This window comes from Daphnia pulicaria, chromosome 8 (assembly GCF_021234035.1).
Source record: "Daphnia pulicaria isolate SC F1-1A chromosome 8, SC_F0-13Bv2, whole genome shotgun sequence".
Classification (NCBI taxonomy): Eukaryota; Metazoa; Arthropoda; class Branchiopoda; order Diplostraca; family Daphniidae; genus Daphnia; species Daphnia pulicaria.
In genome coordinates this window covers 4241388-4256453 of record NC_060920.1, presented here as the reverse complement: position 1 = coordinate 4256453, position 15066 = coordinate 4241388, and the positions used below count along the sequence as shown (strand labels likewise).

Genomic DNA, 15066 nt, shown 5'->3' with positions numbered 1-15066 from the left:
CTTGAGAATGCTTACGCCAACTTTAAGTTAGATGTTTTGCTTCCAAGATGTGAATGATAATCTTATTTTTGAAAATCTCATCCAAGAAGGCAGCACTGTATAGAACTTTAGCAGGATCAAGGTAGTAAATCATTTAAAACAGAATAATTGAATCTGATAATAATATTTTTTCCTGTTAGATTTCCATCAAATCTCAATTGTTACTATAATATTTTACATTAGAGGAAATTAATACTTGATACGGCTGATAAAGAATTAATATCACATGCCTCAAGAAAAATTGTATTTAAATGGCCGGACTGCCCATATGATGTGCTGCAAGTTGTGATGAACTGCTGGAAATTAATTTTTTATGAAGTAATTCTTGAGAAAATTACTCGAGCAGGCAAGAAAATAAAGCTTGAAGATCGATTACTGCAAGAAAACAAGATTCATCTTCGCAAAATACAAATTAGCAAATTCTGGAAGAAGAATAAATCAGAAACATCGCAATAAAGCAAGAACATTTAATGGCCGAACCAACAGCAAGAATAGTACACAATGAATATATACCAGTGTTAAGAAGAAGGGACAATTCAGATGTCATTGCCAGAACAGCTCAAGAAAAGATTTTAGGATACCAAATTGTTGAAGTGCATTTAATCGGAGATAAATTCTCACGGCAAGTCCAACCACCAAATCAATGCAATCATTGTGGGGAAATACAATGAACTTCGAAACTTGAAAGTATTTGTTGCAGCCTAAGAAAAAAAAGCCTTTGAGTTTTTCCTGAAACTCTTATTCCATTCGTGATTTGTGGTAAGAATCATCAGAGGAGGCCAACATATTTAGAAAAAAGCTCGAATATTAATGCCTTGGCGCTTGCGTCTCAAACGATGTCAGAATTAAGGTGGATTTTCACCACCTGTAGTAATACAAGGAAGAGGTCATAAATTTGTTGTTTCCCTGCGTACTAACCCTGGGGGAACCTCAAATTTTGTAAAATTTTAGGTGTATGACCCAAACCATGAACATAAGCAAAAACATTTGTTTTAAAAATATGCGTTTACCGAACGAAACAGCAACAACAAGAGTTCAGGAAAATTTATCGTCATTGCTTCTCAGACTTATATTACGAAAAAATTCTTACATAAAGTACTTCAAAGAGTGCATATGAAATTACAGGTGTTCAACTGACATATTTTTGTTTAGTAATTAGTGCAGGTGAAAAACCAAGAGATGGGCATACTCGGGTGTATAATAAAAATCTTAGAAATCGCTGATCTTTTCAATTAAGAACCAGGTCCAAGTGGTATAATTTTAAAATTACGAAAAGGTGCTATTCGAGAAATATCTTATATTCATCGGTCATTGGACTCTCTTCATTTTTGTGCTTATCCATCCGTTTGGGAATGATGAATGTCACACAGGGTTGAAACAAATAAATCCAAGCATACTCGGTGATGATAAGGATCCTATTCCTTCCGGAATTCTATGCGTTTAATTTAGATTAAAGGACTGGCTAAAGTAATTTTTTGCTTCGGATGTGTTGACAATTTTGAGAATATTGTTGCGTTCAGTGTGCGAAGACTGAAAATCAAAATTTGTTTTGGCTTAGAGCAAATCAAAGCAAAATTGGTGCCGAACTTTACAATTTGTGTCACAACTCATCGATCCAATTCTTTAAAAAAAAATAGGAAGAAACATTATTTTTCCATCGTAATTTATGGGGATCAGAAAGAGATATGCATAGACGATTTATGTAAGGATGAAATGGCAAAAGTTCTTCATTTTCACAAACCAGATTTTTTTATTACTGTTACCTGAAATCCCAATTGGTTGGAAATAGAATTGTTAGAAGAACCAATACCTAGCCTGTTTTGAATGTTAATTCATATAATATGGAGGAAAAATATATATGAAAAATGGATAAGAAGGCTTAGTTAGTAGTTTCTCTTGAGTTGGCGCTAATTAAAAAAAGAGAAAATTAGGGACCATTTTTCACGCCCCTTAAAAACATCACTATACATGCCATTTGTAGTAGTAAAATAAAATAAAAATCAAACCCATTAGTTCGTATGTACTTTTTAAAGATACATCTGCGAAGATGAGCTGGTCAACTAGTCTGAAATACTTTCAGACAGAGTCCCCGACTTCTGTCAGACAATGATAAAAACTAAACACACTAAATTTTTCCCAGACTAGAAAATATTTTCCTTCAAGCTACGTGCTCACACGATACTGATCACCATTGAGAAAGAAATGGCCATTATTCTTTTGCGGATAGCACCGCGATCTCCTGCCAATGCAAGATACGGTGCATCTTGGTGAGAAACTTGTAACAAGACTTCTTAACCCAAACATGCAAAAACAAATTTCCGTGCCCGACTGACGGTACTGGACGCGGTTGTTGAGCACGTTTTCGAACCATACAGTTAAAAAAATTAGAAATTTTTATTTCTGCTGACCATTTTGTGCGTTTTTGTTTTTTTGCCCCGTCAAGCAAGTCAGTCACCTAAGAACTGCCAAATTCCACCACCACTGAAGTCGGACAGGGTACTTTTTTCCCTGTCAGTTACATATATAGCAGCCACTTTTGTACCTTAGACGGTTGGTCGTGAACAAAATTTTTGATTTCACCTTTTAAAGGTTATTGAGCCGTAGCCAACTAATTGGACGAACCTCTTCCTGTTCACCAAACTTGACATAATTTTTCAATCAATCAATTTCGTTATCAAACGCATTTCACTATAGACCACAGGATTTCCTTGTGAGACATTTGTGAACAGCGCTGGAAACTTCATGATGCAATCTGGCGGTCACTGGAATACATGACCGGGAATTTCTTCTTTCGTGATACCCTGCTGCACCAGAAGTGACTTATTTTTCGTCACTTGGTTGGGTTTGATCTTTGGTATACCCAAAAGTGGTTAATTTAGACTAGAAGAGTAATTTTTTTCTATTCAAATTGATGAAAAAGTAGACAAGGCTTCCCCATCAGATTTCTGTCTGTCGAGACGTGTTTGCCCCGTCTACCAAAAACACGGTATAAATTGAGAATTACTCGAAGGATTGGGATGGAAATGGGATCACTGTCAGAAAAAGGCATATTTATCATTTCGTTTTAAGGTCGTAATTTTCCATAGGTGATATTCTGTAATGCACAGCTCTGTACGCAGCCTGAGTCAGCGTACGACTGGTGATATGCATACTGTGTCGCCCTGCTTCGGGTGTTCTGTATGTGTATTCAGTAAGCCCACCCCCTTCGTCCGTCCGAAACCTCTTTTAAAAGAAGAAGACCTGATGCTTAAAGACAAAATAAATTACGATGTCGTATTCAGACTTTGCAACCCTCGGATTTATTTATTTTTGGAAACTGATATTCCTGATTCTTCTTACCTGAACCTGATTTTTTAACTGATGCGAAACTTGATTTCAAATTATCTCGACAAGACCCTCAATCCTTTACAGCGCGTCTCTCGTCGATGGATTTATGTTTTCTCTTTTCGTTACATGCAATATTGGCTTTCTTGCGACAGCTTTTACTCTTTTGCCAAGCATTTTACCACGTTAAATGCATTTCTGTGAGCGGAAATCATTGCATATAAATTGATTATGTTTATAAATACTCTTGGAGATTCTTCAAGCGTATGATTGTTTACTAACCTACAGGGAACGTGAGCTCGGTTAGTTAGTTACAGTTGATTAGTGGTGAACACTTCGGGTGTTCACCACTAACTAACTAATTTCGTACATCCTGCCAAAAGTGCGAGAATTTTAAGCCTATTTAAACGTATTTAATTTAAGCAGATTCTGCAATAAATTATTCAAATTCCGCAAGAAATTATGCAAATTAACCTTAGAGGTGAAACCCTCGGGAATACCCAAATTTGTTTAACCCTGGTTCTATGAGAGCCAGCAATGTGAGACTTTAAAAAAAAAAATTCTTTTACTGAGTTCCTGTATGTAGGTGTAGGAAAGTAGACACAAATCTTCTGCTTACAGCCTCAGATACTATACAAAACATTCAAAGGCGTTTCAAAATTCTGAATTGGTACGGAAGAATAAGAGACGATTCATTTCTCTGTAGTCTGCAGTGTATTTTTCTGTCGTCGAAAGATATAGAGGAAACCGTCTTACAGACCCGAAAGGACACCAAAGAGAAACTAAATACCTATGGTATTCCAGTAGATGAGGGAGATCCATTTGGGTTTGATGACAGCCAATTAGCATGGAAACTAAAGGATTTTTCAACTTCTGAATTTTAACTTCAGATTTGAATGAAAATTTTGATGAAGAGTGTGAATATAGAAACAAATTGCGAAGTTAGTGAGGACGTAGTCGATTCGGATTATTTTGACGATAACGACGGTAGAGATCTTTCATCTATAGCAACGGTACATACGTCCCTTTTGGAAAAAACTGGAAAGGGAATAATAAAAATGATTCTTTGATAGAAGTCAAGTTCGTTTTCTCTTGTAACAGGTAAGGATGAAAGATTAAGAGATGTTATGATGAAGAGCCCTACTAACACTGCCATATTGACGGGGATGTACATACTTTATAAGGAATATACCATAAATATTCTTGATTTGATCCCATCCTAGTTTCGAATATATGTATACCCACCATACTACCGCCTTCTAGGTGCGACCTGGATCTATCCATCCCATATTAACCTACATCTTAGGTCATTTGGATGAGCCGTTTTAGTAGGATGTGCATTAGTATTGGCATTGGAAAATGGAGTCAGAAAATTAAGCATCGACCGAAAAACACGTGTTATGCAAACTATACAAGTTTCAGCTTGGGAGAAATGTTGTTTGCTAAAACAGTAGAGAAAAGAAAAATGCGAATTGGAGATTAGTGTGTGTTCCAGTGTGAGCCAGATTTGAGCAATGCAAACAAAAGAAGAAAAAATGGTGTTATGGTTGGTTATGTCATGTAATTTAGTGGTTTATCTGCAGCATCCAAAAAAGAGATAATTGCGACAATTTTGATATGGGATGGCAAGGAAATCACTGGGACACTGTGTCACTGGTATCATTTTGAACACGACAAACAAAATTTATCGTGAAAGTTGAAACAAGTCAAGATGTGCCCTTCATGGCTTTCATCCCAGTCTGTTTTATGTCTGCATTGTTCTCAGCTTATATTTGACATTGATATAACGTGTATAACGGTGTTGAATTTAAAGCAATACACAAACCAAATGTTTTCGATAGGTGATAAATTAATTACATTTAGGAAGAAGAAAATCAACGACATCTTGATTGTGCAGAGACACATAACTAACCTAGATAATTAAACGCATTAGTTTGTTCTTGAACGCAGGCAGCATATGATTCCATTGTCTGTGTTTATGGATGTATCGGCTTTTTGAATAACAGATAAGAGTTGTCGACAAGTTGTTGTGAATGAATTTTGCCACAATTCATCATTTTGTCAAGTAAACCATCACTGATACATGTTTTTGGATCCGATTTTCACTATAAAACCCTTTTTCTTCTTAACAAGCCATCCACCACTCAATGAGACCAATTTTATGATTTTTTTATTTTTCGGAAATCTTCTAATGTGGGAAATATTTACGAAAAACTGAAGGGTTTAGCTGAAATTTGGATTATTTTCAATTTTCAACAGCACTTTTTCGTCAAGTACTCAAAAGAAAATTAGTCAAGTAATAAGAAAACTTCACCGTTTTTTTAATACCTGGCTTTAGAGCCGAGAATTTGACGATAAGAATTTCAGAAAAATCATTAAAATTTCTTTGATTTTGACCATGTTGGCCGTACGCGACAGATAGCTTATTTTTGGTAATTTAAGCTTAGAAAAAGAAATACACCTGATTTTCCATACACCTTCTTAATAAAGTTTTAGTCAGCTTAGATTTGCAACATTCAAAATAAAAACTTTAACATGCTCAATAAAGCTGTTAGCTGGTTTGCAACAAAATCTTCTATTTTTAACTTTATTTAGCTTACGCAATCGCTTAGGAAATTTTTCAGGCATCTTATTTGGCTTTGCTGATTGCCGTATGCAGACTTCGCCCCCAATCCTTCGCTTTTTCCATTGTTTCCTATGTATCAAGTCCCTTCTGTATCGATATAAAAGTCCTTGATACATAGGAAACAGGGAAAAAGCGAAGGAGTGGACAGAAAAGGCGGCGAAAAGCTCATATACGGCAATCGGCAACTCCGAATAAAATGCCAAAAAAATGTGTATCACGAAAATCGTGATATCTCAGACTTCTCAGCGAATTATCAAAAATTCTTTTGGCCTCTGAAAGAGGGATGAAAGGGCTACATTTTTTATAATTAGTTTTTTTAGAAGTCGAATATACGGCTAAAAGCGATGTAGTCGGAGGGGGAAACTTTAGGTTTTCGTGATATTTCACGATTTTAAACCGCGATTATCTCGTGAACGAAAATAGATAAAAGTTGGGACTTAATTCCTTTAGAATTGCCTTGCGATTCTCAGCAGAATAGACCAGTCCGGATCTTTAGAGTCCTTTTCCGGATTACGATCCGAAAACGACCTCCGGAAAAAAGGGGGTATTTCGGTGCGGTTGAGTGGGAGATCGATTGTTAAAAACACGACTAATTACTCTCAAATTGAGTTTTTAATGATTTTATACAACATGTCTAATATAATATAACGTTTATACACTATAAAATATACACGTACTCAACATGATAATTTGTAACGTTTAAAACATTTATTTGATGTTTCAAAAAATATGACCACGACGTGATTTGAACACGCAACCTTCTGATCTGGAGTCAGACGCGCTACCATTGCGCCACGCAGTCACACACAATAAATTTGTCATTTATTAATAATAAAATGACGTTACTAATGGGGGTACACAGATGTAATTAGCATTATAGCATTATAGTATAATTGACTAAACCCTTGCTAACTTGTTGCCTGATACAATTTTTCTGGTTCTTCTGTAGGCCTAATAAAGTGAAAAAGTCTTGCGCCTCAAACAAAGTTTCCTCCAGCAAAGATCACGTTCCTGATAATTGGTCTGATTAGGGTCATCTTCATTGGCTATTTTAGCGAATAAACCGATGTTAAATATATCTCTGTTATTAGCTGACAAACCGATCCCGCATCTTATATCGCCTTGTTATTAGCGGCCCCAACCGCTAATAGTCAAATTTCATTTGCTGTTGGAGTCGCTAATAACAAGGCGATATAATATAAATATTCTTAGATACTTGAACCTATTTGCTTCCAACCGCTAATCATTTTATTTGCTGTTGGAATCGCTAATAACAAGGCGATATAACATACAAATTCTTAGATACTGGTACCTATTTTCTGTTCCAACCGCAAACAAAATTAATTTATTAGCTGTTGCAGTCGCTAATAACAAAGCGATATAACATACAAATTCTTAGATACTTGAACCTATTTGCTGTTCCAACCGCTAACAAAATTAATTTATTAGCTGTTGGAGTCGCTTATATCTTTATTGGAAACTAATGATTAACGAAACCATTGTGGAATAGTAAAAAATAATTCTTTCAAAATTCAAAATTCTATATTGATTTGTTTCCGAGTTCAAACGACCCACAATGATAGAGAACAAAGCAAAAAAAGGCCACTAACAAATTTAAACAAAAATGAAACCAATAAAAAAAAGTTGGTACCAGATAGATAACAGTAAGATATATATCTAGATCGATCATCCAAAAAATTTAAGAGATTGGACATCCATAGAATGTCCTAACCTTACAGTAAATAGAGAAAGGGAAAATGGCCCATTGGATATCCCATAGCTATGTCCTCTAGACAATGTGTGCTAGAAGGGATGCAGCTTCGGCACTCTGATGATTGAGCCATAAAACTCACAAGGAGATTACTGAGATTACGATGTTAATGACGACGAAGATTGTGTAGACATTAACATTGGAGATATTATTGAAAAACATTTAAAGAACCTGAACATGACGTTGGACTCTTCAACGGATGAAAATATTACACTCACCAATACAATGTACCGCAATGTACGATTGAAGAATCTTTGGAAAATTGTTTCATATTTTCTAGCAACAATTATGCGGTCAGAAGCAGAAGTTGAAACGAGCTTCACGAGAGCTTGATCTTTAGCTCAAAAGCATACTCATTTTGTGAGCTTTGAGCTTGAGCTTCGCTCTTTTTGAAAAAGTGTGAGCTTGAGCTTTTGCCTCATGAGCGGAAGCTCACGCTGGTGGCGCCATCCAGCGGCCAAAATTGAAATTTATTTGCTAAAATAAGCAAAAAAAGGCCACTAACAAATTTAAACAAAAATGAAACCAATAAAAAAAAGTTGGTACCAGATAGATAACAGTAAGATATATATCTAGATCGACCATCCAAAAAATTGAAGAAATTTGAAGCACATTTTTTCACTGTACTCGCATAAAATGTCTAACTTAGAGAATTTTTTTTTACTGTTTTTATTCTAAATTTGAGATTTATCCCATGGTCCGCAACTTAAACAAGCTTTTTATTTTTATTTATTTTTTACTTTTTCCTTGCGTCGATTTGCATTTTTACGAAAGGTTTTCCTTCTTTTAAAAATAAAAAGGTAGGAAGGGTAAGAGTAGGGATGGGGAAGTAGGGTGGGGACGAGTCGTTCGCAAGCGCCCTTTTTTAGCTTGTTTTGTAAATTTTCCTATTTATCTTTGTTTATCCCTTTAATTTTAAAGTAAATTTGAGTTGCGAAGTCCTTGGATTCGACTCAAATTAATCGATGCTATGGCTTCATTAAATTCAAATTTTCAACAAAAAAAAACACCGTTGCCAATTGCATTTTATTAATTAAAAAAAAAACGTGGAAATGAGCTTGAGCGAAGCTTATCTTTTTTTGTGCGAGCTTGAGCTTGAGCTCCGCTCACTTTTAGGCCATGAGCGGAGAGCTTGAGCTAAGCTCACGTTTTGGTGAGCTAGTTTCAACTCTCAGAAGAATGAGCAACCAAAAGACATTTTGGGCCGAGGTCCGAAAGAAGGTCCCATGATTTTTACATATTCGAACAAACATTTTCTAGTTTCACTTTGTCCAATGTTTTCATATTATTATGAAGAAAGATTGTTATTAACTCGTCGTTTTTACAATAAATATTAAATTCAATACAGCCTCAAAGAATTATTTCTAGAAAGTTGCATTGTACTGTAAGGTCTTTTCGATTAACACAAAGTTGCGTTTACTTCAAAGAATTAGTTCAGAAAGTAGCATTATACTGCATGGCCTTTCAATTAATACAAAGTCACGCTTACTTTAAAGAACGATTGAAGATATTTTGGTCAAAAAAGTTTATTAACTAAGTTTATATTTATATATATTAGAATTTATATTATATTTAGAGATTTAAGTAAAATAAAGTAAAATTTGTATTCCTGTTGTGATATACAGTCGCCACATTTCTTAACAGCTACTAGATTTGAACCATCAACTTTGAAGTTCGTATGCTTATACGATACCATTACGCTATCCAATTTATATCAAAATAAAAATTTTAAAATACCATTTTTATAAAATTTTGATGTTACTTAACTATTCATTAAGTAATTAAACTAAACAATACAGTGCAAGAAGTCATGTTGACCATAGACCATAGTAAAGTATATTTCAGCCATACTTTACTTTACTTCAATGTCTATTTATAAAACGTATATTCACTGGAATTAAACCACTGTCTTCAGTAGTCAGAATTCTTTGCTTTGCCTCAAAGCTAATTGACACTGCTAATTCCTTGAAAATAAATGCAATAAATCAGATTTCACTGTTATGTATTAATTATGAATTTTTGGCAGCAGTGTTTTAATAATATTGACAGTATGCTAGCACGGATGCTAGTCTGCTACATGGTAGGGAACAGAAAGGTTGTACGTGGCATTCCTCTTATTTAAGTAAAGTGAAGTAAAGTGAAGTAAAGTGAGAGTGAAGTAATAAGTAACAAATTAAGTAAAAATAAAGTAGAATTAAGTAAAAATAAAGTAGAATTAAGTAAAGTTTTGGTCGACCAAAATAGACTTTAACCCATATTTCTGTTAGTGTATCTCCAGTACTCCGGTTTCTGTTTTTGCCTTTATTTTTCAATGTATATTTATATCCGAGTCCATCAAGCAAGCAGCTCGTTTTCCTAAAATAGAAAAGAAAAGGTTAATTCACGTATACAATTTGTAGAATAAATGCTAGTCACCATACGTTTTAAGAGAACGTTTAACTATTTTTAAATTAGGTGTAGATGGCAAGTTTCTTTCAGAATTGGGACGCAAGTTTTCAGCACTACTTTCTAGTAAAGGATCTGGTAATGACCCGTGGCTCTCATCAAGAGAATCTAGAAAACGCTCGTAGAGTTCTTCCGATTGCATTGTTTCAGACATCTGAGCAATGAAGAAAATAAGTTAATCCATGGTAAATTTCAAGCTATGGCCGAAAAGAGACGACAAGACAAACCTGTTCAATGTGAACGTCGTCGGGTGATGTTACTGACGAAGAACGAGTTCGCCGCCAAGAACGAGGTGGTGATGGATGGACGTCCAACGGAGAGCGAATACGACGTCGACGAAGGGGCCAGGCAGTGGCCCGTTGGTCGTTGACCGGCGAATTCGATTGAGAACGTATGCGACGTCTAACTGCTCGGGAAATTGCAAGTTGGACGTTGGCATCCGGTGAAGTCGATGGAGAACGATCATGATGTCTTACTCGTCGGGCAATTGCACCTTGATTGTTGTCTGGTGAAGATCATGGAGAAATAATACGTCGTCTAACTGGCCGACCAACCGCACTTGTGATATGTCTATTTTCACCAAACTATAAGAATAAATAAATTATTTTTTTGAAACATGATGAGAAAGAGAAAGACTACCGAAAACCCCATTGTTGGAGAAGACATATGTGACGTCTCGGCAATTTCACGTTGTTTGTTGTCGGGTGAAGTTGATGGAGAAGGAAGGCGTAGTCTAGAAGGTCGAACAATTGCACGTGTGAAGTCGATTGAGGGTGAGATAGAATGTTCGGGTACATCAATCTGTAAAAATAATTAAATACAAAAATCGAAAATATATAAATATAAGACAAAGATTACCGCAACATCTGATGTTGGTGAAGTAGCATTTGACGTCTCGGCAATTGCACGTTGTTTGCTGTCGGGCGAAAAAGATGTAGAACGTCGTCGTCTAAATTTCCGGGTGGCAGGTGTGACGGGGTGAATCCAAACGTCTGTTTATATCATTCTGTAAAAAAAAATAATTGAAGTCTTGAAAATACATTAATAAGTTCAAGATTACCGCATCCTCCATCGTTGGTAAAGGAGCATTTAACATCTGTGCACAAAATTTTCATTTGTATAAAAATACTTCCTTTTCTTTAATTGTTTAGAAATATTTTATTTGAGTCAATCCTATAAAGATGAAGAAAAAATATAAATAAAGCAATAAGAAAAATTTGAGTCCACCAACTTACCAGAAATGCAAAGACGATGCATCAATCCTTATTATTATTCTTATTATCCTTATCTGTTACACTGAACACAAGGAACTTTTTGTGCTCTACCAATAAAAACTAAATTGCACATAGCACATCTTTCGTCCCTTTTTGTTACCTTTATCGTGTGACGGGCGAGGGTAGACTGAAATGGAAAGAACATTTTTGGTTACTGTACCTTAAACTTTATGTTAGGGGCATGGCAGGCATTGTATAACCCAGCTAGACTCTTCCCCGTCGAATGGAGACTTTTCGTTTCTTAGTGTGGAGGAGGTAAGGTAAGGTAAAGTAAATGAAGGTTCGGTAAATTACCCATAATTAGTTAGATTCCCGCCGTAAATTGTGATTGTTGTTCGGAAAGAAATGCCCCAATCATTTTTTAGATGCATCTCATCACCAACATGGTCGATATCACGCCAAATAGAGATTTTTCTATTTCCGTCACCAAACCATAAACTTTTATTATGGGCCGGAAAGGATGGGGCCGGAATGGTAATTTTTTTGTAACGATTCTGGCCCCAAAATTTGTGGCCGGATTGGCTGTGGCCGGAAAAGTTGGGGCCGGATTGACTGGCATTCCAATGTATGTAATGCTCCACATTACAATACAAGACGAAATAGATACTCAACATGTCCTTAATAAAATCAAAATTTAAAGAACAATGCGACTGCTTATTCCAGATAAAAACTTTAGAAAAAATGTTATTGCATTCCAACAGGAATTCAATTTATGGGAGTGTTTTGAAAAACGCGTTTTCCGTACTGCTCCTCTCAGCCGTACGGATACTTTTGGTACCCACTGTATGATCAATGTCAGGTCAAAATAGGAAAAGTGGAGGTCTGAATGAAAGAAAACAATAAAGTTCAAAATATTATTGGGCATATTGCTTCTCTTTGTTCCATTGCTTCTTTTTTTGAGATTTTTTCTGTTAATGTCGCGAGACGGACCCCTGTTTTAAAGAAAACTCTTCGAGGGAAAAGGGAAGGTGTTTAGAAAAAATTCTAAAAATTACGAATATATTTTATTTGTATAGCATCTTTTGGTGAAAAAAAACTTTGGGGCTATTTCCTAAGTATTTTTCCTGATTTTTTAATATGCCGGCTTATGGGGTAAAAAGTGGATGTACAGTATCTTCCATAAAAATCCGACTACCCCTTTTTTTAAAAAATGCCGCCTATCGGTTCGCGGCAGAACTACATGATGTAACCAGACAGTTAGGGTATGGGGTAATATTCTAGAAACGTACAAAGGCTTAATTTCCATGACAACGAGACAGCCTTTAAGGCATTTAACTCTGAAGCACATGGCCTTGATTAAGGAGAGGTTGGGTCACGTTGCCGCAAGCCATCCAAAACAATTTTCCATTTTGCCTGGCTTTTTCGCTTTTTCGCTCAACTTTGTGGGAGTAAAAGAGGAAGGGTTGTTGCTATGGCGACCAAACACGTGTTTGACTATTCGCGCCCAATACTTGCATTGTTCTTCAGATATAAAAGCGGATGGGGGGATAAAAAGTCAATTAATCAGTAGCAATGTTTCGTGAGAATCGTTCGAAAAAATTAACGGCTGGTGAAAGAGCCGCAGTCGTAGCGTTAAGTCTGTCTGGGCACTCCATCAACCAGATTTCTCGACAAATTGGTTGTGGCAGGGCTACCGTTGTGCTCTGGAAGGATCGTTTTGATCAAACTCAAGACGTGCAACGAAAAGTTGGATCCGGTAGACCGAAAATAACCAATCCTCGACAAGACCAACGGATGTTCAACGCTGCCCGTAATAAACCAATTACAACTTCTAAGGAAATATCGGGTATTTTAATTTTTGTATTCAATGTTTGCTTTCTGCGTTCAATAACTGTCTTATTATTGAATGCAGAAGCTGCTGGTGTGAATGTTAGCATTCAGACCGTAATCCGCCGAATGAAAGAAATTAACCTTCGTCCAAGACGCGCGGTTAGAGAGTTTTTCTTGACGGAGGCACACGCTGCACATCGACTTGAATTTGCGTTAGCTTATCGTAACTACCCTGCTGATTGGTGGCGAAATGTTATTTATAGTGATGAGAAAACCTTCGGGTAAAATTATCACATCTTTTTGTAATTAATTCATTGAAGCTAATATCTGTTAATTTATAGGTCTGATGAGTGTGGCCGTGTTTTTGCCTATAGAAGAAATGGAACAAGATTCGAAAGGGAGCATGTCCAAATTTACGATCGAAGTGGTAGAAAAACAAGCCCTGTCTGGGCATGCTTTTCTGCCGTTGCTGGTGCTGGGCCGTTCATACAAATAAATGGCCGATTTGTGAAAGAAAAATATATCGAGATTTTGGAGAATGATTTCCTTCCCTGGGTTCAAGAGCATTACGGAGAACAACCAGTTCGTTTCATCCAAGATAGGTCCCCCATACACACTGCTCGTATTGTAACTCAATGGTTTCGTGACCACCCTCAAATTGAACTTTTACCTTGGCCTTCGAAGGGGGCTGACATTAATCCAATTGAAAATGTCTGGGGAGATATTGTCAAAGACTTTAACATTAGAAATGCCCGAAATTCTGACGAAGTCTTTGACCATGCGTTTCATCATTGGCTAGGCTACAACGATAGACCCCAGTATTGGCAAAAATTGTCGGATTCAATGGTCAGGCGTCTTAATTTAGTAATCGATGCCGATGGATATTGGACTAAATATTAATAAATTCAGTCTTGACTTATTTGCATTTTCTTTTTTGTTTTTATAAATTTTCACTTAAACTAAAAACAAAACACACAATCTGGTCATTCTAAAATATTTCAACAGGAAATAATTCCTGTTGAAATATTATTAAATTTTTGGTCGGCATAGCAACAACCCTTCCTCTTTTACTCCCACAAAGTTGAGCGAAAAAGCGAAAAAGCCAGGCAAAATTGAAAATTGTTTTGGATGGCTTGCGGCAACGTGACCCAACCTCTCCTTAATCAAGGCCATGTGCTTCAGAGTTAAATGCCTTAAAGGCTGTCTCGTTGTCATGGAAATTAAGCCTTTGTCCGTTTCTAGAATATTACCCCATACCCTAACTGTCTGGTTACATCATGTAGTTCTGCCGCGAACCGATAGGCGGCATTTTTTAAAAAAAGGGGTAGTCGGATTTTTATGGAAGATACTGTACTTAATTGGTGAACGAGGGTGTAGAGACGTGGGGGTAAATCCTATGAAAATCTCTACGAAAATCGCCGTTCAAAAAGTTATTCGAGTTTCAATGAAACACGTAGCACCATCAGAATACAAGCAAAACGAGGGGGTTTTCTGAATCGTTTTTTGGGTACTGTATATCTATTCGTGATCCAGATGGCAGTGTCGTACGTCAACAACGGCCTTTTTCAGTCTCAGTTGTTTGTCGTTTTTCTCGGTTTATTACGCTTGTGCAGTGGTGGTTTTGGTGTCTGATTTGTTCTCCTGCGTGTCGTGCATCCGCTGATACCTTGTGCTTAGTTTATCTCCCTCTTGGTCTATCTATCTATGTGTTACAACATCTTGCCATGTTGAGCTATACCAGGGAAGAGATTCTGGCATGTCGCCAGGGGGCTCTCTCGTCTGCAGAGCCCGATCCTAGGCTTTCGGCCTGTGAAATT

At 36.5% G+C, this 15066-nt stretch overlaps 1 non-coding gene across 1 annotated transcript; it reads right to left on the bottom strand.

Annotated features, from left to right (window-relative positions):
* Positions 1 to 6719: 6719 nt before the first annotated feature.
* On the bottom strand, positions 6720 to 6791 carry Trnaw-cca. Its single transcript has one exon. It is a non-coding gene; the product is annotated as a tRNA-Trp (tRNA).
* Positions 6792 to 15066: the final 8275 nt, after the last annotated feature.